A 19,399-nucleotide genomic window follows, 5' to 3' on the forward strand; every position below is an offset into this window, starting at 1 on the left:
CAGCAACCCTCCTGCTAAGGGTAGACAGCTGCTCGTTCCACCCCCCCCCCCGCCTTAATTGGTTCTCCTCCCTTCCAACGGTGTTGAGGCGGGTGGGAACAGCCGGGGGTTGAGGGTACTGTGCTAAAAGAGGTGGAGTTATGCAGATCTAAAACGCGTGGATTGCAGCAGCAGGAAGCCGAAAAGTGCAGGCATGTGAGGGATCTAGAGGTTGACAGCATGTCTTCTTAACGGGAGTCCAGGTGGCCATCTCCACAAATGGACTTTTCAGAATCCTTGGGTGGCACCGTAGTCGGAAACCAATTCTGGTTATCGCTTCTCGGCCTTTTGGCTAAGATCAAGTGTAGTATCTTTCGAAAAGGCGGTTTTGGATGTTGGCCGCCCTAGTAGATTGATACATTATGCACACTGGGGTTTAGGCGCTTGTTAGTACGCCAGGTGGCAATATAGTCATCTGGTGGAAAGCATGGCCCCCCAGGATCGACGCCATTGGGCCGGGGAAGATCGAAAGCCCGAAGTGTGAAGTGCCCCAGGAGTGGTGACCCTGGGGTGCCTTAACTCACTGGGATTGGGAACCCCACTTGAGTTTATGGCACATTTGCACTAGCACTTCAATATTTCTTTCTTCACACACACCCTTATTCCGGGCCTTCTGGCCTTAGGATGGGGAATTTTTCAATTCCCGGTCGAAGGTCCGGGCAGTATTATACTGTGAAACCTTCACTATTTATTTAATTTTTTTTTGTCACTGTGTGTCCACTTTTTCACGTGTGTCCACGTCCTTACTAGGATTTTGTCGGGATGCGGTTCCCTTACGGGTTCCTCTCTTGGCAGGTCTAGGGGGGGAGTGTGTGGCCATCAGGTTCCGCTCCCCCCTGAACCCCCCTGGCTCTCCTCTTTCGGGAGGAGAGCGTTGTTGGCTCCCCTCTTCCGGGAGGGGAGCACAGTCTTTGGCTCCCAGTGCCTTGCTCGGGTGAGAACTCGGGCAGGTATTGGGGGTAAGATTGGGTCGCCTCTGGCTCCGGCTGGAGGTGGCTATTTGTCCCTGTTCCTCGCTGTGTCCTTCTGGCTCGGAGGGACGGGGAATGGTTTGGGGGACCCTTCTCCTTTTGGAGAGGGTTTCAAGAAGACCAGCATCCTAGTGCACTTTTTTTGTGGCACTTGTCACTTTTTTAAGCGCACTCGGGTTTTGTACACGAATTCGGGCTTTCGATAAAAAAAAAAAATCTGTTCTTATCAGTTTAATATCTGATACGTCCCCTATCTGGGGACCATATATTAAATGGATTTTTAGAACAGGGAGATGGAAAAAGAGCTTGCTCTGTCCACTCCACGCATTGACCTGGTATTGCAGTATCTCCAGGACCGGTGCACCCCTTCTTTAATGCAGTTTCTAAAATCAGAAAGAATTGAATTCAATGCTTTTTGTTCATTTGGCTTGTTTGTCGGATTTTGGGATGGACTCTTTGGCTTTGCTTTTCTTCTCCTCATTGGATTTTTCATGTTAAAAGTTGCAGAAGCCAGATGACAAGCTCATTTTGGTTCAACTTCAGCAACTGTGCATTGCATTGCCATGTAATGTAATGCAATGCTATCTATCTAGCTCTCCCTCTATACTTCCTTTTGGATAAACAGACATATTAGGCAAGCATTTTGGAGCTTTCACCTAAATAACTACAGGTGGTGAGATAAGCTGCACAATATAATTGACCTTTCAGTATATTGTTGCACACACACCATCTATTTAGCAAATGCCCTTGTTATCAACAGCAGCCTTTTAAACTCACCTGAGCTAACAGGTATGTGAGCTGGTTACTCTGCTGCGCTTAAAATTTCTTTTTTGGTTTGCTACAATGCCTTTTCTGAAACGTTGTCTCCCTCTGCTGGAACACTGACTTTTTTCATTTAATGCCTGCAGACTATAAAAGAGAAACCAACCCAAAAAGTTTGGTTGATTAGTCTGTGGCATTCTTTTAAACTGTTGCTTATGGCGGTCTCTGTGAGCTTCGCAGTGACATTCAGCCATCCAGGTATCCCGCCTGCAGTAGACGGAATGTGGCAATGGAACGCTGGCTGCGCGTGTCATAATAGGCTCTGAGCCTTTATATACCTGCGCACAGCAGCAGCCACCTTCAGTCTGCTGCTGGACAGCCAGCAGCAGCAGCAGCAGGAGAGGTAATTAATCAGCAACCCTCCTGCTAAGGGTAGACAGCTGCTCGTTCCACCCCCCCCCCCGCCTTAATTGGTTCTCCTCCCTTCCAACGGTGTTGAGGCGGGTGGGAACAGCCGGGGGTTGAGGGTACTGTGCTAAAAGAGGTGGAGTTATGCAGATCTAAAACGCGTGGATTGCAGCAGCAGCAAGCCGAAAAGTGCAGGCATGTGAGGGATCTAGAGGTTGACAGCATGTCTTCTTAACGGGAGTCCAGGTGGCCATCTCCACAAATGGACTTTTCAGAATCCTTGGGTGGCACCGTAGTCGGAAACCAATTCTGGTTATCGCTTCTCGGCCTTTTGGCTAAGATCAAGTGTAGTATCTGTTCTTATCAGTTTAATATCTGATACGTCCCCTATCTGGGGACCATATATTAAATGGATTTTTAGAACAGGGAGATGGAAAAAGAGCTTGCTCTGTCCACTCCACGCATTGACCTGGTATTGCAGTATCTCCAGGACCGGTGCACCCCTTCTTTAATGCAGTTTCTAAAATCAGAAAGAATTGAATTCAATGCTTTTTGTTCATTTGGCTTGTTTGTCGGATTTTGAGATGGACTCTTTGGCTTTGCTTTTCTTCTCCTCATTGGATTTTTCATGTTAAAAGTTGCAGAAGCCAGATGACAAGCTCATTTTGGTTCAACTTCAGCAACTGTGCATTGCATTGCCATGTAATGTAATGCAATGCTATCTATCTAGCTCTCCCTCTATACTTCCTTTTGGATAAACAGACATATTAGGCAAGCATTTTGGAGCTTTCACCTAAATAACTACAGGTGGTGAGATAAGCTGCACAATATAATTGACCTTTCAGTATATTGTTGCACACACACCATCTATTTAGCAAATGCCCTTGTTATCAACAGCAGCCTTTTAAACTCACCTGAGCTTACAGGTATGTGAGCTGGTTACTCTGCTGCGCTTAAAATTTCTTTTTTGGTTTGCTACAATGCCTTTTCTGAAACGTTGTCTCCCTCTGCTGGAACACTGACTTCTTTCATTTAATGCCTGCAGACTATAAAAGAGAAACCAACCCAAAAAGTTTGGTTGATTAGTCTGTGGCATTCTTTTAAACTGTTGCTTATGGCGGTCTCTGTGAGCTTCTCAGTGACATTCAGCCATCCAGGTATCCCGCCTGCAGTAGACGGAATGTGGCAATGGAACGCTGGCTGCGCGTGTCATAATAGGCTCTGAGCCTTTATATACCTGCGCACAGCAGCAGCCACCTTCAGTCTGCTGCTGGACATCCAGCAGCAGCAGCAGCAGCAGGAGAGGTAATTAATCAGCAACCCTCCTGCTAAGGGTAGACAGCTGCTCGTTCCACCCCCCCCCGCCTTAATTGGTTCTCCTCCCTTCCAACGGTGTTGAGGCGGGTGGGAACAGCCGGGGGTTGAGGGTACTGTGCTAAAAGAGGTGGAGTTATGCAGATCTAAAACGCGTGGATTGCAGCAGCAGCAAGCCGAAAAGTGCAGGCATGTGAGGGATCTAGAGGTTGACAGCATGTCTTCTAAACGGGAGTCCAGGTGGCCATCTCCACAAATGGACTTTTCAGAATCCTTGGGTGGCACCGTAGTCGGAAACCAATTCTGGTTATCGCTTCTCGGCCTTTTGGCTAAGATCAAGTGTAGTATCTGTTCTTATCAGTTTAATATCTGATACGTCCCCTATCTGGGGACCATATATTAAATGGATTTTTAGAACAGGGAGATGGAAAAAGAGCTTGCTCTGTCCACTCCACGCATTGACCTGGTATTGCAGTATCTCCAGGACCGGTGCACCCCTTCTTTAATGCAGTTTCTAAAATCAGAAAGAATTGAATTCAATGCTTTTTGTTCATTTGGCTTGTTTGTCGGATTTTGGGATGGACTCTTTGGCTTTGCTTTTCTTCTCCTCATTGGATTTTTCATGTTAAAAGTTGCAGAAGCCAGATGACAAGCTCATTTTGGTTCAACTTCAGCAACTGTGCATTGCATTGCCATGTAATGTAATGCAATGCTATCTATCTAGCTCTCCCTCTATACTTCCTTTTGGATAAACAGACATATTAGGCAAGCATTTTGGAGCTTTCACCTAAATAACTACAGGTGGTGAGATAAGCTGCACAATATAATTGACCTTTCAGTATATTGTTGCACACACACCATCTATTTAGCAAATGCCCTTGTTATCAACAGCAGCCTTTTAAACTCACCTGAGCTAACAGGTATGTGAGCTGGTTACTCTGCTGCGCTTAAAATTTCTTTTTTGGTTTGCTACAATGCCTTTTCTGAAACGTTGTCTCCCTCTGCTGGAACACTGACTTCTTTCATTTAATGCCTGCAGACTATAAAAGAGAAACCAACCCAAAAAGTTTGGTTGATTAGTCTGTGGCATTCTTTTAAACTGTTGCTTATGGCGGTCTCTGTGAGCTTCTCAGTGACATTCAGCCATCCAGGTATCCCGCCTGCAGTAGACGGAATGTGGCAATGGAACGCTGACTGCGCGTGTCATAATAGGCTCTGAGCCTTTATATACCTGCGCACAGCAGCAGCCACCTTCAGTCTGCTGCTGGACATCCAGCAGCAGCAGCAGCAGCAGGAGAGGTAATTAATCAGCAACCCTCCTGCTAAGGGTAGACAGCTGCTCGTTCCACCCCCCCCCCGCCTTAATTGGTTCTCCTCCCTTCCAACGGTGTTGAGGCGGGTGGGAACAGCCGGGGGTTGAGGGTACTGTGCTAAAAGAGGTGGAGTTATGCAGATCTAAAACGCGTGGATTGCAGCAGCAGCAAGCCGAAAAGTGCAGGCATGTGAGGGATCTAGAGGTTGACAGCATGTCTTCTAAACGGGAGTCCAGGTGGCCATCTCCACAAATGGACTTTTCAGAATCCTTGGGTGGCACCGTAGTCGGAAACCAATTCTGGTTATCGCTTCTCGGCCTTTTGGCTAAGATCAAGTGTAGTATCTGTTCTTATCAGTTTAATATCTGATACGTCCCCTATCTGGGGACCATATATTAAATGGATTTTTAGAACAGGGAGATGGAAAAAGAGCTTGCTCTGTCCACTCCACGCATTGACCTGGTATTGCAGTATCTCCAGGACCGGTGCACCCCTTCTTTAATGCAGTTTCTAAAATCAGAAAGAATTGAATTCAATGCTTTTTGTTCATTTGGCTTGTTTGTCGGATTTTGGGATGGACTCTTTGGCTTTGCTTTTCTTCTCCTCATTGGATTTTTCATGTTAAAAGTTGCAGAAGCCAGATGACAAGCTCATTTTGGTTCAACTTCAGCAACTGTGCATTGCATTGCCATGTAATTTAATGCAATGCTATCTATCTAGCTCTCCCTCTATACTTCCTTTTGGATAAACAGACATATTAGGCAAGCATTTTGGAGCTTTCACCTAAATAACTACAGGTGGTGAGATAAGCTGCACAATATAATTGACCTTTCAGTATATTGTTGCACACACACCATCTATTTAGCAAATGCCCTTGTTATCAACAGCAGCCTTTTAAACTCACCTGAGCTAACAGGTATGTGAGCTGGTTACTCTGCTGCGCTTAAAATTTCTTTTTTGGTTTGCTACAATGCCTTTTCTGAAACGTTGTCTCCCTCTGCTGGAACACTGACTTCTTTCATTTAATGCCTGCAGACTATAAAAGAGAAACCAACCCAAAAAGTTTGGTTGATTAGTCTGTGGCATTCTTTTAAACTGTTGCTTATGGCGGTCTCTGTGAGCTTCTCAGTGACATTCAGCCATCCAGGTATCCCGCCTGCAGTAGACGGAATGTGGCAATGGAACGCTGGCTGCGCGTGTCATAATAGGCTCTGAGCCTTTATATACCTGCGCACAGCAGCAGCCACCTTCAGTCTGCTGCTGGACATCCAGCAGCAGCAGCAGCAGGAGAGGTAATTAATCAGCAACCCTCCTGCTAAGGGTAGACAGCTGCTCGTTCCACCCCCCCCCCCGCCTTAATTGGTTCTCCTCCCTTCCAACGGTGTTGAGGCGGGTGGGAACAGCCGGGGGTTGAGGGTACTGTGCTAAAAGAGGTGGAGTTATGCAGATCTAAAACGCGTGGATTGCAGCAGCAGCAAGCCGAAAAGTGCAGGCATGTGAGGGATCTAGAGGTTGACAGCATGTCTTCTAAACGGGAGTCCAGGTGGCCATCTCCACAAATGGACTTTTCAGAATCCTTGGGTGGCACCGTAGTCGGAAACCAATTCTGGTTATCGCTTCTCGGCCTTTTGGCTAAGATCAAGTGTAGTATCTGTTCTTATCAGTTTAATATCTGATACGTCCCCTATCTGGGGACCATATATTAAATGGATTTTTAGAACAGGGAGATGGAAAAAGAGCTTGCTCTGTCCACTCCACGCATTGACCTGGTATTGCAGTATCTCCAGGACCGGTGCACCCCTTCTTTAATGCAGTTTCTAAAATCAGAAAGAATTGAATTCAATGCTTTTTGTTCATTTGGCTTGTTTGTCGGATTTTGGGATGGACTCTTTGGCTTTGCTTTTCTTCTCCTCATTGGATTTTTCATGTTAAAAGTTGCAGAAGCCAGATGACAAGCTCATTTTGGTTCAACTTCAGCAACTGTGCATTGCATTGCCATGTAATGTAATGCAATGCTATCTATCTAGCTCTCCCTCTATACTTCCTTTTGGATAAACAGACATATTAGGCAAGCATTTTGGAGCTTTCACCTAAATAACTACAGGTGGTGAGATAAGCTGCACAATATAATTGACCTTTCAGTATATTGTTGCACACACACCATCTATTTAGCAAATGCCCTTGTTATCAACAGCAGCCTTTTAAACTCACCTGAGCTAACAGGTATGTGAGCTGGTTACTCTGCTGCGCTTAAAATTTCTTTTTTGGTTTGCTACAATGCCTTTTCTGAAACGTTGTCTCCCTCTGCTGGAACACTGACTTCTTTCATTTAATGCCTGCAGACTATAAAAGAGAAACCAACCCAAAAAGTTTGGTTGATTAGTCTGTGGCATTCTTTTAAACTGTTGCTTATGGCGGTCTCTGTGAGCTTCTCAGTGACATTCAGCCATCCAGGTATCCCGCCTGCAGTAGACGGAATGTGGCAATGGAACGCTGGCTGCGCGTGTCATAATAGGCTCTGAGCCTTTATATACCTGCGCACAGCAGCAGCCACCTTCAGTCTGCTGCTGGACAGCCAGCAGCAGCAGCAGCAGCAGGAGAGGTAATTAATCAGCAACCCTCCTGCTAAGGGTAGACAGCTGCTCGTTCCACCCCCCCCCCCGCCTTAATTGGTTCTCCTCCCTTCCAACGGTGTTGAGGCGGGTGGGAACAGCCGGGGGTTGAGGGTACTGTGCTAAAAGAGGTGGAGTTATGCAGATCTAAAACGCGTGGATTGCAGCAGCAGCAAGCCGAAAAGTGCAGGCATGTGAGGGATCTAGAGGTTGACAGCATGTCTTCTTAACGGGAGTTCAGGTGGCCATCTCCACAAATGGACTTTTCAGAATCCTTGGGTGGCACCGTAGTCGGAAACCAATTCTGGTTATCGCTTCTCGGCCTTTTGGCTAAGATCAAGTGTAGTATCTGTTCTTATCAGTTTAATATCTGATACGTCCCCTATATGGGGACCATATATTAAATGGATTTTTAGAACAGGGAGATGGAAAAAGAGCTTGCTCTGTCCACTCCACGCATTGACCTGGTATTGCAGTATCTCCAGGACCGGTGCACCCCTTCTTTAATGCAGTTTCTAAAATCAGAAAGAATTGAATTCAATGCTTTTTGTTCATTTGGCTTGTTTGTCGGATTTTGGGATGGCCTCTTTGGCTTTGCTTTTCTTCTCCTCATTGGATTTTTCATGTTAAAAGTTGCAGAAGCCAGATGACAAGCTCATTTTGGTTCAACTTCAGCAACTGTGCATTGCATTGCCATGTAATGTAATGCAATGCTATCTATCTAGCTCTCCCTCTATACTTCCTTTTGGATAAACAGACATATTAGGCAAGCATTTTGGAGCTTTCACCTAAATAACTACAGGTGGTGAGATAAGCTGCACAATATAATTGACCTTTCAGTATATTGTTGCACACACACCATCTATTTAGCAAATGCCCTTGTTATCAACAGCAGCCTTTTAAACTCACCTGAGCTAACAGGTATGTGAGCTGGTTACTCTGCTGCGCTTAAAATTTCTTTTTTGGTTTGCTACAATGCCTTTTCTGAAACGTTGTCTCCCTCTGCTGGAACACTGACTTCTTTCATTTAATGCCTGCAGACTATAAAAGAGAAACCAACCCAAAAAGTTTGGTTGATTAGTCTGTGGCATTCTTTTAAACTGTTGCTTATGGCGGTCTCTGTGAGCGTCTCAGTGACATTCAGCCATCCAGGTATCCCGCCTGCAGTAGACGGAATGTGGCAATGGAACGCTGGCTGCGCGTGTCATAATAGGCTCTGAGCCTTTATATACCTGCGCACAGCAGCAGCCACCTTCAGTCTGCTGCTGGACAGCCAGCAGCAGCAGCAGCAGCAGGAGAGGTAATTAATCAGCAACCCTCCTGCTAAGGGTAGACAGCTGCTCGTTCCACCCCCCCCCCCCGCCTTAATTGGTTCTCCTCCCTTCCAACGGTGTTGAGGCGGGTGGGAACAGCCGGGGGTTGAGGGTACTGTGCTAAAAGAGGTGGAGTTATGCAGATCTAAAACGCGTGGATTGCAGCAGCAGCAAGCCGAAAAGTGCAGGCATGTGAGGGATCTAGAGGTTGACAGCATGTCTTCTTAACGGGAGTCCAGGTGGCCATCTCCACAAATGGACTTTTCAGAATCCTTGGGTGGCACCGTAGTCGGAAACCAATTCTGGTTATCGCTTCTCGGCCTTTTGGCTAAGATCAAGTGTAGTATCTGTTCTTATCAGTTTAATATCTGATACGTCCCCTATCTGGGGACCATATATTAAATGGATTTTTAGAACAGGGAGATGGAAAAAGAGCTTGCTCTGTCCACTCCACGCATTGACCTGGTATTGCAGTATCTCCAGGACCGGTGCACCCCTTCTTTAATGCAGTTTCTAAAATCAGAAAGAATTGAATTCAATGCTTTTTGTTCATTTGGCTTGTTTGTCGGATTTTGGGATGGACTCTTTGGCTTTGCTTTTCTTCTCCTCATTGGATTTTTCATGTTAAAAGTTGCAGAAGCCAGATGACAAGCTCATTTTGGTTCAACTTCAGCAACTGTGCATTGCATTGCCATGTAATGTAATGCAATGCTATCTATCTAGCTCTCCCTCTATACTTCCTTTTGGATAAACAGACATATTAGGCAAGCATTTTGGAGCTTTCACCTAAATAACTACAGGTGGTGAGATAAGCTGCACAATATAATTGACCTTTCAGTATATTGTTGCACACACACCATCTATTTAGCAAATGCCCTTGTTATCAACAGCAGCCTTTTAAACTCACCTGAGCTAACAGGTATGTGAGCTGGTTACCCTGCTGCGCTTAAAATTTCTTTTTTGGTTTGCTACAATGCCTTTTCTGAAACGTTGTCTCCCTCTGCTGGAACACTGACTTCTTTCATTTAATGCCTGCAGACTATAAAAGAGAAACCAACCCAAAAAGTTTGGTTGATTAGTCTGTGGCATTCTTTTAAACTGTTGCTTATGGCGGTCTCTGTGAGCTTCTCAGTGACATTCAGCCATCCAGGTATCCCGCCTGCAGTAGATGGAATGTGGCAATGGAACGCTGGCTGCGCGTGTCATAATAGGCTCTGAGCCTTTATATACCTGCGCACAGCAGCAGCCACCTTCAGTCTGCTGCTGGACAGCCAGCAGCAGCAGCAGGAGAGGTAATTAATCAGCAACCCTCCTGCTAAGGGTAGACAGCTGCTCGTTCCACCCCCCCCCCGCCTTAATTGGTTCTCCTCCCTTCCAACGGTGTTGAGGCGGGTGGGAACAGCCAGGGGTTGAGGGTACTGTGCTAAAAGAGGTGGAGTTATGCAGATCTAAAACGCGTGGATTGCAGCAGCAGCAAGCCGAAAAGTGCAGGCATGTGAGGGATCTAGAGGTTGACAGCATGTCTTCTTAACGGGAGTCCAGGTGGCCATCTCCACAAATGGACTTTTCAGAATCCTTGGGTGGCACCGTAGTCGGAAACCAATTCTGGTTATCGCTTCTCGGCCTTTTGGCTAAGATCAAGTGTAGTATCTGTTCTTATCAGTTTAATATCTGATACGTCCCCTATCTGGGGACCATATATTAAATGGATTTTTAGAACAGGGAGATGGAAAAAGAGCTTGCTCTGTCCACTCCACGCATTGACCTGGTATTGCAGTATCTCCAGGACCGGTGCACCCCTTCTTTAATGCAGTTTCTAAAATCAGAAAGAATTGAATTCAATGCTTTTTGTTCATTTGGCTTGTTTGTCGGATTTTGGGATGGACTCTTTGGCTTTGCTTTTCTTCTCCTCATTGGATTTTTCATGTTAAAAGTTGCAGAAGCCAGATGACAAGCTCATTTTGGTTCAACTTCAGCAACTGTGCATTGCATTGCCATGTAATGTAATGCAATGCTATCTATCTAGCTCTCCCTCTATACTTCCTTTTGGATAAACAGACATATTAGGCAAGCATTTTGGAGCTTTCACCTAAATAACTACAGGTGGTGAGATAAGCTGCACAATATAATTGACCTTTCAGTATATTGTTGCACACACACCATCTATTTAGCAAATGCCCTTGTTATCAACAGCAGCCTTTTAAACTCACCTGAGCTAACAGGTATGTGAGCTGGTTACCCTGCTGCGCTTAAAATTTCTTTTTTGGTTTGCTACAATGCCTTTTCTGAAACGTTGTCTCCCTCTGCTGGAACACTGACTTCTTTCATTTAATGCCTGCAGACTATAAAAGAGAAACCAACCCAAAAAGTTTGGTTGATTAGTCTGTGGCATTCTTTTAAACTGTTGCTTATGGCGGTCTCTGTGAGCTTCTCAGTGACATTCAGCCATCCAGGTATCCCGCCTGCAGTAGATGGAATGTGGCAATGGAACGCTGGCTGCGCGTGTCATAATAGGCTCTGAGCCTTTATATACCTGCGCACAGCAGCAGCCACCTTCAGTCTGCTGCTGGACAGCCAGCAGCAGCAGCAGGAGAGGTAATTAATCAGCAACCCTCCTGCTAAGGGTAGACAGCTGCTCGTTCCACCCCCCCCCCGCCTTAATTGGTTCTCCTCCCTTCCAACGGTGTTGAGGCGGGTGGGAACAGCCGGGGGTTGAGGGTACTGTGCTAAAAGAGGTGGAGTTATGCAGATCTAAAACGCGTGGATTGCAGCAGCAGCAAGCCGAAAAGTGCAGGCATGTGAGGGATCTAGAGGTTGACAGCATGTCTTCTTAACGGGAGTCCAGGTGGCCATCTCCACAAATGGACTTTTCAGAATCCTTGGGTGGCACCGTAGTCGGAAACCAATTCTGGTTATCGCTTCTCGGCCTTTTGGCTAAGATCAAGTGTAGTATCTGTTCTTATCAGTTTAATATCTGATACGTCCCCTATCTGGGGACCATATATTAAATGGATTTTTAGAACAGGGAGATGGAAAAAGAGCTTGCTCTGTCCACTCCACGCATTGACCTGGTATTGCAGTATCTCCAGGACCGGTGCACCCCTTCTTTAATGCAGTTTCTAAAATCAGAAAGAATTGAATTCAATGCTTTTTGTTCATTTGGCTTGTTTGTCGGATTTTGGGATGGACTCTTTGGCTTTGCTTTTCTTCTCCTCATTGGATTTTTCATGTTAAAAGTTGCAGAAGCCAGATGACAAGCTCATTTTGGTTCAACTTCAGCAACTGTGCATTGCATTGCCATGTAATGTAATGCAATGCTATCTATCTAGCTCTCCCTCTATACTTCCTTTTGGATAAACAGACATATTAGGCAAGCATTTTGGAGCTTTCACCTAAATAACTACAGGTGGTGAGATAAGCTGCACAATATAATTGACCTTTCAGTATATTGTTGCACACACACCATCTATTTAGCAAATGCCCTTGTTATCAACAGCAGCCTTTTAAACTCACCTGAGCTAACAGGTATGTGAGCTGGTTACTCTGCTGCGCTTAAAATTTCTTTTTTGGTGTGCTACAATGCCTTTTCTGAAACGTTGTCTCCCTCTGCTGGAACACTGACTTCTTTCATTTAATGCCTGTAGACTATAAAAGAGAAACCAACCCAAAAAGTTTGGTTGATTAGTCTGTGGCATTCTTTTAAACTGTTGCTTATGGCGGTCTCTGTGAGCTTCTCAGTGACATTCAGCCATCCAGGTATCCCGCCTGCAGTAGACGGAATGTGGCAATGGAACGCTGGCTGCGCGTGTCATAATAGGCTCTGAGCCTTTATATACCTGCGCACAGCAGCAGCCACCTTCAGTCTGCTGCTGGACAGCCAGCAGCAGCAGCAGCAGCAGGAGAGGTAATTAATCAGCAACCCTCCTGCTAAGGGTAGACAGCTGCTCGTTCCACCCCCCCCCCCGCCTTAATTGGTTCTCCTCCCTTCCAACGGTGTTGAGGCGGGTGGGAACAGCCGGGGGTTGAGGGTACTGTGCTAAAAGAGGTGGAGTTATGCAGATCTAAAACGCGTGGATTGCAGCAGCAGCAAGCCGAAAAGTGCAGGCATGTGAGGGATCTAGAGGTTGACAGCATGTCTTCTTAACGGGAGTCCAGGTGGCCATCTCCACAAATGGACTTTTCAGAATCCTTGGGTGGCACCGTAGTCGGAAACCAATTCTGGTTATCGCTTCTCGGCCTTTTGGCTAAGATCAAGTGTAGTATCTGTTCTTATCAGTTTAATATCTGATACGTCCCCTATCTGGGGACCATATATTAAATGGATTTTTAGAACAGGGAGATGGAAAAAGAGCTTGCTCTGTCCACTCCACGCATTGACCTGGTATTGCAGTATCTCCAGGACCGGTGCACCCCTTCTTTAATGCAGTTTCTAAAATCAGAAAGAATTGAATTCAATGCTTTTTGTTCATTTGGCTTGTTTGTCGGATTTTGGGATGGACTCTTTGGCTTTGCTTTTCTTCTCCTCATTGGATTTTTCATGTTAAAAGTTGCAGAAGCCAGATGACAAGCTCATTTTGGTTCAACTTCAGCAACTGTGCATTGCATTGCCATGTAATGTAATGCAGTGCTATCTATCTAGCTCTCCCTCTATACTTCCTTTTGGATAAACAGACATATTAGGCAAGCATTTTGGAGCTTTCACCTAAATAACTACAGGTGGTGAGATAAGCTGCACAATATAATTGACCTTTCAGTATATTGTTGCACACACACCATCTATTTAGCAAATGCCCTTGTTATCAACAGCAGCCTTTTAAACTCACCTGAGCTAACAGGTATGTGAGCTGGTTACTCTGCTGCGCTTAAAATTTCTTTTTTGGTGTGCTACAATGCCTTTTCTGAAACGTTGTCTCCCTCTGCTGGAACACTGACTTCTTTCATTTAATGCCTGTAGACTATAAAAGAGAAACCAACCCAAAAAGTTTGGTTGATTAGTCTGTGGCATTCTTTTAAACTGTTGCTTATGGCGGTCTCTGTGAGCTTCTCAGTGACATTCAGCCATCCAGGTATCCCGCCTGCAGTAGACGGAATGTGGCAATGGAACGCTGGCTGCGCGTGTCATAATAGGCTCTGAGCCTTTATATACCTGCGCACAGCAGCAGCCACCTTCAGTCTGCTGCTGGACAGCCAGCAGCAGCAGCAGCAGCAGGAGAGGTAATTAATCAGCAACCCTCCTGCTAAGGGTAGACAGCTGCTCGTTCCACCCCCCCCCCCGCCTTAATTGGTTCTCCTCCCTTCCAACGGTGTTGAGGCGGGTGGGAACAGCCGGGGGTTGAGGGTACTGTGCTAAAAGAGGTGGAGTTATGCAGATCTAAAACGCGTGGATTGCAGCAGCAGCAAGCCGAAAAGTGCAGGCATGTGAGGGATCTAGAGGTTGACAGCATGTCTTCTTAACGGGAGTCCAGGTGGCCATCTCCACAAATGGACTTTTCAGAATCCTTGGGTGGCACCGTAGTCGGAAACCAATTCTGGTTATCGCTTCTCGGCCTTTTGGCTAAGATCAAGTGTAGTATCTGTTCTTATCAGTTTAATATCTGATACGTCCCCTATCTGGGGACCATATATTAAATGGATTTTTAGAACAGGGAGATGGAAAAAGAGCTTGCTCTGTCCACTCCACGCATTGACCTGGTATTGCAGTATCTCCAGGACCGGTGCACCCCTTCTTTAATGCAGTTTCTAAAATCAGAAAGAATTGAATTCAATGCTTTTTGTTCATTTGGCTTGTTTGTCGGATTTTGGGATGGACTCTTTGGCTTTGCTTTTCTTCTCCTCATTGGATTTTTCATGTTAAAAGTTGCAGAAGCCAGATGACAAGCTCATTTTGGTTCAACTTCAGCAACTGTGCATTGCATTGCCATGTAATGTAATGCAGTGCTATCTATCTAGCTCTCCCTCTATACTTCCTTTTGGATAAACAGACATATTAGGCAAGCATTTTGGAGCTTTCACCTAAATAACTACAGGTGGTGAGATAAGCTGCACAATATAATTGACCTTTCAGTATATTGTTGCACACACACCATCTATTTAGCAAATGCCCTTGTTATCAACAGCAGCCTTTTAAACTCACCTGAGCTAACAGGTATGTGAGCTGGTTACTCTGCTGCGCTTAAAATTTCTTTTTTGGTTTGCTACAATGCCTTTTCTGAAACGTTGTCTCCCTCTGCTGGAACACTGACTTCTTTCATTTAATGCCTGCAGACTATAAAAGAGAAACCAACCCAAAAAGTTTGGTTGATTAGTCTGTGGCATTCTTTTAAACTGTTGCTTATGGCGGTCTCTGTGAGCTTCTCAGTGACATTCAGCCATCCAGGTATCCCGCCTGCAGTAGACGGAATGTGGCAATGGAACGCTGGCTGCGCGTGTCATAATAGGCTCTGAGCCTTTATATACCTGCGCACAGCAGCAGCCACCTTCAGTCTGCTGCTGGACAGCCAGCAGCAGCAGCAGCAGCAGCAGGAGAGGTAATTAATCAGCAACCCTCCTGCTAAGGGTAGACAGCTGCTCGTTCCACCCCCCCCCCCGCCTTAATTGGTTCTCCTCCCTTCCAACGGTGTTGAGGCGGGTGGGAACAGCCGGGGGTTGAGGGTACTGTGCTAAAAGAGGTGGAGTTATGCAGATCTAAAACGCGTGGATTGCAGCAGCAGCAAGCCGAAAAGTGCAGGCATGTGAGGGATCTAGAGGTTGACAGCATGTCTTCTTAACGGGAGTCCAGGTGGCCATCTCCACAAATGGACTTTTCAGAATCCTTGGGTGGCACCGTAGTCGGAAACCAATTCTGGTTATCGCTTCTCGGCCTTTTGGCTAAGATCAAGTGTAGTATCTGTTCTTATCAGTTTAATATCTGATACGTCCCCTATCTGGGGACCATATATTAAATGGATTTTTAGAACAGGGAGATGGAAAAAGAGCTTGCTCTGTCCACTCCACGCATTGACCTGGTATTGCAGTATCTCCAGGACCGGTGCACCCCTTCTTTAATGCAGTTTCTAAAATCAGAAAGAATTGAATTCAATGCTTTTTGTTCATTTGGCTTGTTTGTCGGATTTTGGGATGGACTCTTTGGCTTTGCTTTTCTTCTCCTCATTGGATTTTTCATGTTAAAAGTTGCAGAAGCCAGATGACAAGCTCATTTTGGTTCAACTTCAGCAACTGTGCATTGCATTGCCATGTAATGTAATGCAATGCTATCTATCTAGCTCTCCCTCTATACTTCCTTTTGGATAAACAGACATATTAGGCAAGCATTTTGGAGCTTTCACCTAAATAACTACAGGTGGTGAGATAAGCTGCACAATATAATTGACCTTTCAGTATATTGTTGCACACACACCATCTATTTAGCAAATGCCCTTGTTATCAACAGCAGCCTTTTAAACTCACCTGAGCTAACAGGTATGTGAGCTGGTTACTCTGCTGCGCTTAAAATTTCTTTTTTGGTTTGCTACAATGCCTTTTCTGAAACGTTGTCTCCCTCTGCTGGAACACTGACTTCTTTCATTTAATGCCTGCAGACTATAAAAGAGAAACCAACCCAAAAAGTTTGGTTGATTAGTCTGTGGCATTCTTTTAAACTGTTGCTTATGGCGGTCTCTGTGAGCTTCTCAGTGACATTCAGCCATCCAGGTATCCCGCCTGCAGTAGACGGAATGTGGCAATGGAACGCTGGCTGCGCGTGTCATAATAGGCTCTGAGCCTTTATATACCTGCGCACAGCAGCAGCCACCTTCAGTCTGCTGCTGGACAGCCAGCAGCAGCAGCAGCAGGAGAGGTAATTAATCAGCAACCCTCCTGCTAAGGGTAGACAGCTGCTCGTTCCACCCCCCCCCCCGCCTTAATTGGTTCTCCTCCCTTCCAACGGTGTTGAGGCGGGTGGGAACAGCCGGGGGTTGAGGGTACTGTGCTAAAAGAGGTGGAGTTATGCAGATCTAAAACGCGTGGATTGCAGCAGCAGCAAGCCGAAAAGTGCAGGCATGTGAGGGATCTAGAGGTTGACAGCATGTCTTCTTAACGGGAGTCCAGGTGGCCATCTCCACAAATGGACTTTTCAGAATCCTTGGGTGGCACCGTAGTCGGAAACCAATTCTGGTTATCGCTTCTCGGCCTTTTGGCTAAGATCAAGTGCAGTATCTGTTCTTATCAGTTTAATATCTGATACGTCCCCTATCTGGGGACCATATATTAAATGGATTTTTAGAACAGGGAGATGGAAAAAGAGCTTGCTCTGTCCACTCCACGCATTGACCTGGTATTGCAGTATCTCCAGGACCGGTGCACCCCTTCTTTAATGCAGTTTCTAAAATCAGAAAGAATTGAATTCAATGCTTTTTGTTCATTTGGCTTGTTTGTCGGATTTTGGGATGGACTCTTTGGCTTTGCTTTTCTTCTCCTCATTGGATTTTTCATGTTAAAAGTTGCAGAAGCCAGATGACAAGCTCATTTTGGTTCAACTTCAGCAACTGTGCATTGCATTGCCATGTAATGTAATGCAATGCTATTGTGGCACCCCAGGGGTCTGGTTTTCCACAGTAATGTAATGTTATGTCTGAGAGCAGGTGGGAGGTCCTTTGGTCAGGGATCCTGTGCATGCCACACCTCCTGCCCAGTCTGGGGAGGGGAAGAGCTTCCCCTGTAAAAACCCGGGGCTGAGGCAGGGAGAGTCAGACAAGGAGAGTGGAGACAAGAAGCAGCATAGGAAACAGCAGAGTTCCAAGGAGTCAGGGGCTGGCAGCTGCAGCGCTCGCCCTGACTAAGAAGATTCTTTACCGGACCCGGAGTCCGAGGCTGTGGGGACTAACTTCTACCCAGCAGCAGAATCCGTCAGGCAGGGGATTTCAGGTCCTCTGGCCCAGAAGCCCGAAGGCACGGTCACACGCGTGGGACCAGCACCGCCATCGTGGAGCGGAAGCCATTAGAAGGCCCCGAGTCACCGGCCATACGGGTGAGCACCACACGGTACACTCAGGGACGTGGGCTACTTACATCAGCTTCTAGCAAGGTAGCCAGAAGAGTACAGTCAGTTTGTGAGGCCTACAACTACGCCTGGCCAGGGGAGATCCCATCTGCTCAAAGACTGACCAGGCCCCGTTTGCTAGCAAGTACTCCGGGAGGGTCTATCGTTGTTACCAGTAAAGACCCTGAACTACACCGTACCGTCTCTGAGTGGTTCCTGCTACCCCCATCATCCACATCGGCTGCCCTGAGGCCATACCCCTCCCGTTGGGGGTTATACTATCACGCTGCACAATCCTACCACCGGCCTCAGCGGTCTGCCCTGCAGCAGCAGCTCCCTGGCTGCACTCAACGGGTGGCGTAGTCATCAACTGTTTACTACTAATAGACTGCCGTCTAGTTTGACTCCCTGGGCACGGACCGGGTCACCGCCACGAGACTACAACCCTCTACTGATCCGGCTCCGGGTAGGCTCCCGCATGCGCAACGCAGCGCGACACAGGCCCAGGGGCGCGTCAACTTTGGCGTAGTCGGCAGGATCTCGTGCCCGCAACCACCGGGTACTGCGTGCCTGAAAAGCAAAGACTGTTCAAACTTACCAGTGGTGAAGATTCCCGCTATCCGTGGAGGTTTCCCGCCATCCGGCGCCATCTTCTACCTTCTTCCCGCCATCGGTGAAGTTTCCCGCCATCCGGCGCCATCTTCGGCCTTCTTCCCGCCATCCGTGGAGTTTTCCCGCCGTTGGACGCCATCTTGGGGACGCCGCGCGGGAAGAAGAGGGGCGTGGACTCCGAAAGCGCGCGAGAACTGAAGCCCCGCCTCACGTCCGGACGTTGCGTAAGGTCCTGGAAGGAGCCCAGCAGACGCCGACGTCACAGGAGCGCGACGGAAGGTCCTCAACCCTGACGATCCACTGCGGAGCCGCGGCCTACGGAAGAGGATCATCGCAAGGTAGGCCACGGTCCACTAGGGGGGAGGAAGATGTCGGATACGGAGGAGAGCTTCACTGCCCCAACCCCCGCCAGCGCTACCGCTGCTGCAGTTATGCCCTTCACCATGCCCTATATCCCGGGAGCAGCTTGGCTACCCCAGTATTCAGGGGAGTCACATACCCTGCATGACTTTAGAGAAAAGCTGGATAGCCTCTTCCAGGTGTACCCCCTCACAGAAGAGCAAAAAGTGAGCATCCTGGTGGCCCAACTAACCGGGGCAGCCAAAAGGGAAGTAAAATCCTGGCCACCTGGGAGGAAGACTGTCGCAGGGATACTAACCCGGCTGAAGGACACCTTTGATACCCGCACCTCAGCCGAGATTAAGCTTAGATTCTACGGGTGCAAGCAGCGAGCGCATGAGAGTATAAGGGACTATGCACTAAACCTACAAGAGGCCCTGAGGGCCATAAAGCAGACCGACCCTGATGGGGTGGGAAACGAGGACAGGCTGTTGACTGAACAATTTATAGAGGGTTTATATTGCAATGCCCACCGAACCCAGTTGCGGGCAATGGCCTTACAGGATCCCCATCTGGACTTTGCACAGTTCAAGGACAGAGCCTTCCGGGTGCTCTGAGAACCGGCACCAGGTGGCGTTGTGACCCACAGACGCCCCACTACCACTTACTACCAGGAGGCGGCGCCCTTGTCAGCAGGGCC

General features: G+C 47.2%; 13 non-coding genes and 1 pseudogene across 13 annotated transcripts; all 14 read left to right on the top strand.

Moving 5' to 3' along the window:
- Positions 1–311: 311 nt before the first annotated feature.
- Positions 312–403, top strand: LOC141160426 (U2 spliceosomal RNA; annotated as a pseudogene).
- Positions 404–1,195: 792 nt separating this feature from the next.
- LOC141160144 (U2 spliceosomal RNA) lies at positions 1,196–1,379 on the top strand. The gene has a single exon (XR_012250113.1). It is a non-coding gene; the product is annotated as a U2 spliceosomal RNA (small nuclear RNA).
- Positions 1,380–2,495: 1,116 nt separating this feature from the next.
- LOC141160659 (U2 spliceosomal RNA) lies at positions 2,496–2,686 on the top strand. The gene has a single exon (XR_012250413.1). It is a non-coding gene; the product is annotated as a U2 spliceosomal RNA (small nuclear RNA).
- A 1,117-nt stretch (positions 2,687–3,803) lies between these two features.
- Positions 3,804–3,994, top strand: LOC141160660 (U2 spliceosomal RNA). The gene has a single exon (XR_012250415.1). It is a non-coding gene; the product is annotated as a U2 spliceosomal RNA (small nuclear RNA).
- A 1,118-nt stretch (positions 3,995–5,112) lies between these two features.
- On the top strand, positions 5,113–5,303 carry LOC141160661 (U2 spliceosomal RNA). The gene has a single exon (XR_012250416.1). It is a non-coding gene; the product is annotated as a U2 spliceosomal RNA (small nuclear RNA).
- Positions 5,304–6,419: 1,116 nt separating this feature from the next.
- Positions 6,420–6,610, top strand: LOC141160662 (U2 spliceosomal RNA). Its single transcript, XR_012250417.1, has one exon. It is a non-coding gene; the product is annotated as a U2 spliceosomal RNA (small nuclear RNA).
- A 1,119-nt stretch (positions 6,611–7,729) lies between these two features.
- Positions 7,730–7,920, top strand: LOC141159448 (U2 spliceosomal RNA). Its single transcript, XR_012249455.1, has one exon. It is a non-coding gene; the product is annotated as a U2 spliceosomal RNA (small nuclear RNA).
- Positions 7,921–9,040: 1,120 nt separating this feature from the next.
- LOC141160663 (U2 spliceosomal RNA) lies at positions 9,041–9,231 on the top strand. Its single transcript, XR_012250418.1, has one exon. It is a non-coding gene; the product is annotated as a U2 spliceosomal RNA (small nuclear RNA).
- A 1,112-nt stretch (positions 9,232–10,343) lies between these two features.
- Positions 10,344–10,534, top strand: LOC141160664 (U2 spliceosomal RNA). Its single transcript, XR_012250419.1, has one exon. It is a non-coding gene; the product is annotated as a U2 spliceosomal RNA (small nuclear RNA).
- A 1,112-nt stretch (positions 10,535–11,646) lies between these two features.
- Positions 11,647–11,837, top strand: LOC141160665 (U2 spliceosomal RNA). Its single transcript, XR_012250420.1, has one exon. It is a non-coding gene; the product is annotated as a U2 spliceosomal RNA (small nuclear RNA).
- A 1,119-nt stretch (positions 11,838–12,956) lies between these two features.
- LOC141160668 (U2 spliceosomal RNA) lies at positions 12,957–13,147 on the top strand. Its single transcript, XR_012250422.1, has one exon. It is a non-coding gene; the product is annotated as a U2 spliceosomal RNA (small nuclear RNA).
- Positions 13,148–14,266: 1,119 nt separating this feature from the next.
- On the top strand, positions 14,267–14,457 carry LOC141160669 (U2 spliceosomal RNA). The gene has a single exon (XR_012250423.1). It is a non-coding gene; the product is annotated as a U2 spliceosomal RNA (small nuclear RNA).
- A 1,122-nt stretch (positions 14,458–15,579) lies between these two features.
- Positions 15,580–15,770, top strand: LOC141160670 (U2 spliceosomal RNA). The gene has a single exon (XR_012250424.1). It is a non-coding gene; the product is annotated as a U2 spliceosomal RNA (small nuclear RNA).
- Positions 15,771–16,886: 1,116 nt separating this feature from the next.
- LOC141159808 (U2 spliceosomal RNA) lies at positions 16,887–17,077 on the top strand. Its single transcript, XR_012249805.1, has one exon. It is a non-coding gene; the product is annotated as a U2 spliceosomal RNA (small nuclear RNA).
- The last annotated feature ends 2,322 nt before the right edge of the window (positions 17,078–19,399 follow it).

This window comes from Phyllobates terribilis, unplaced genomic scaffold, assembly GCF_046119375.1.
Source record: "Phyllobates terribilis strain yellow unplaced genomic scaffold, ASM4611937v1 Scaffold_8__6_contigs__length_399053987, whole genome shotgun sequence".
In the NCBI taxonomy this organism is placed as follows: domain Eukaryota; kingdom Metazoa; phylum Chordata; class Amphibia; order Anura; family Dendrobatidae; genus Phyllobates; species Phyllobates terribilis.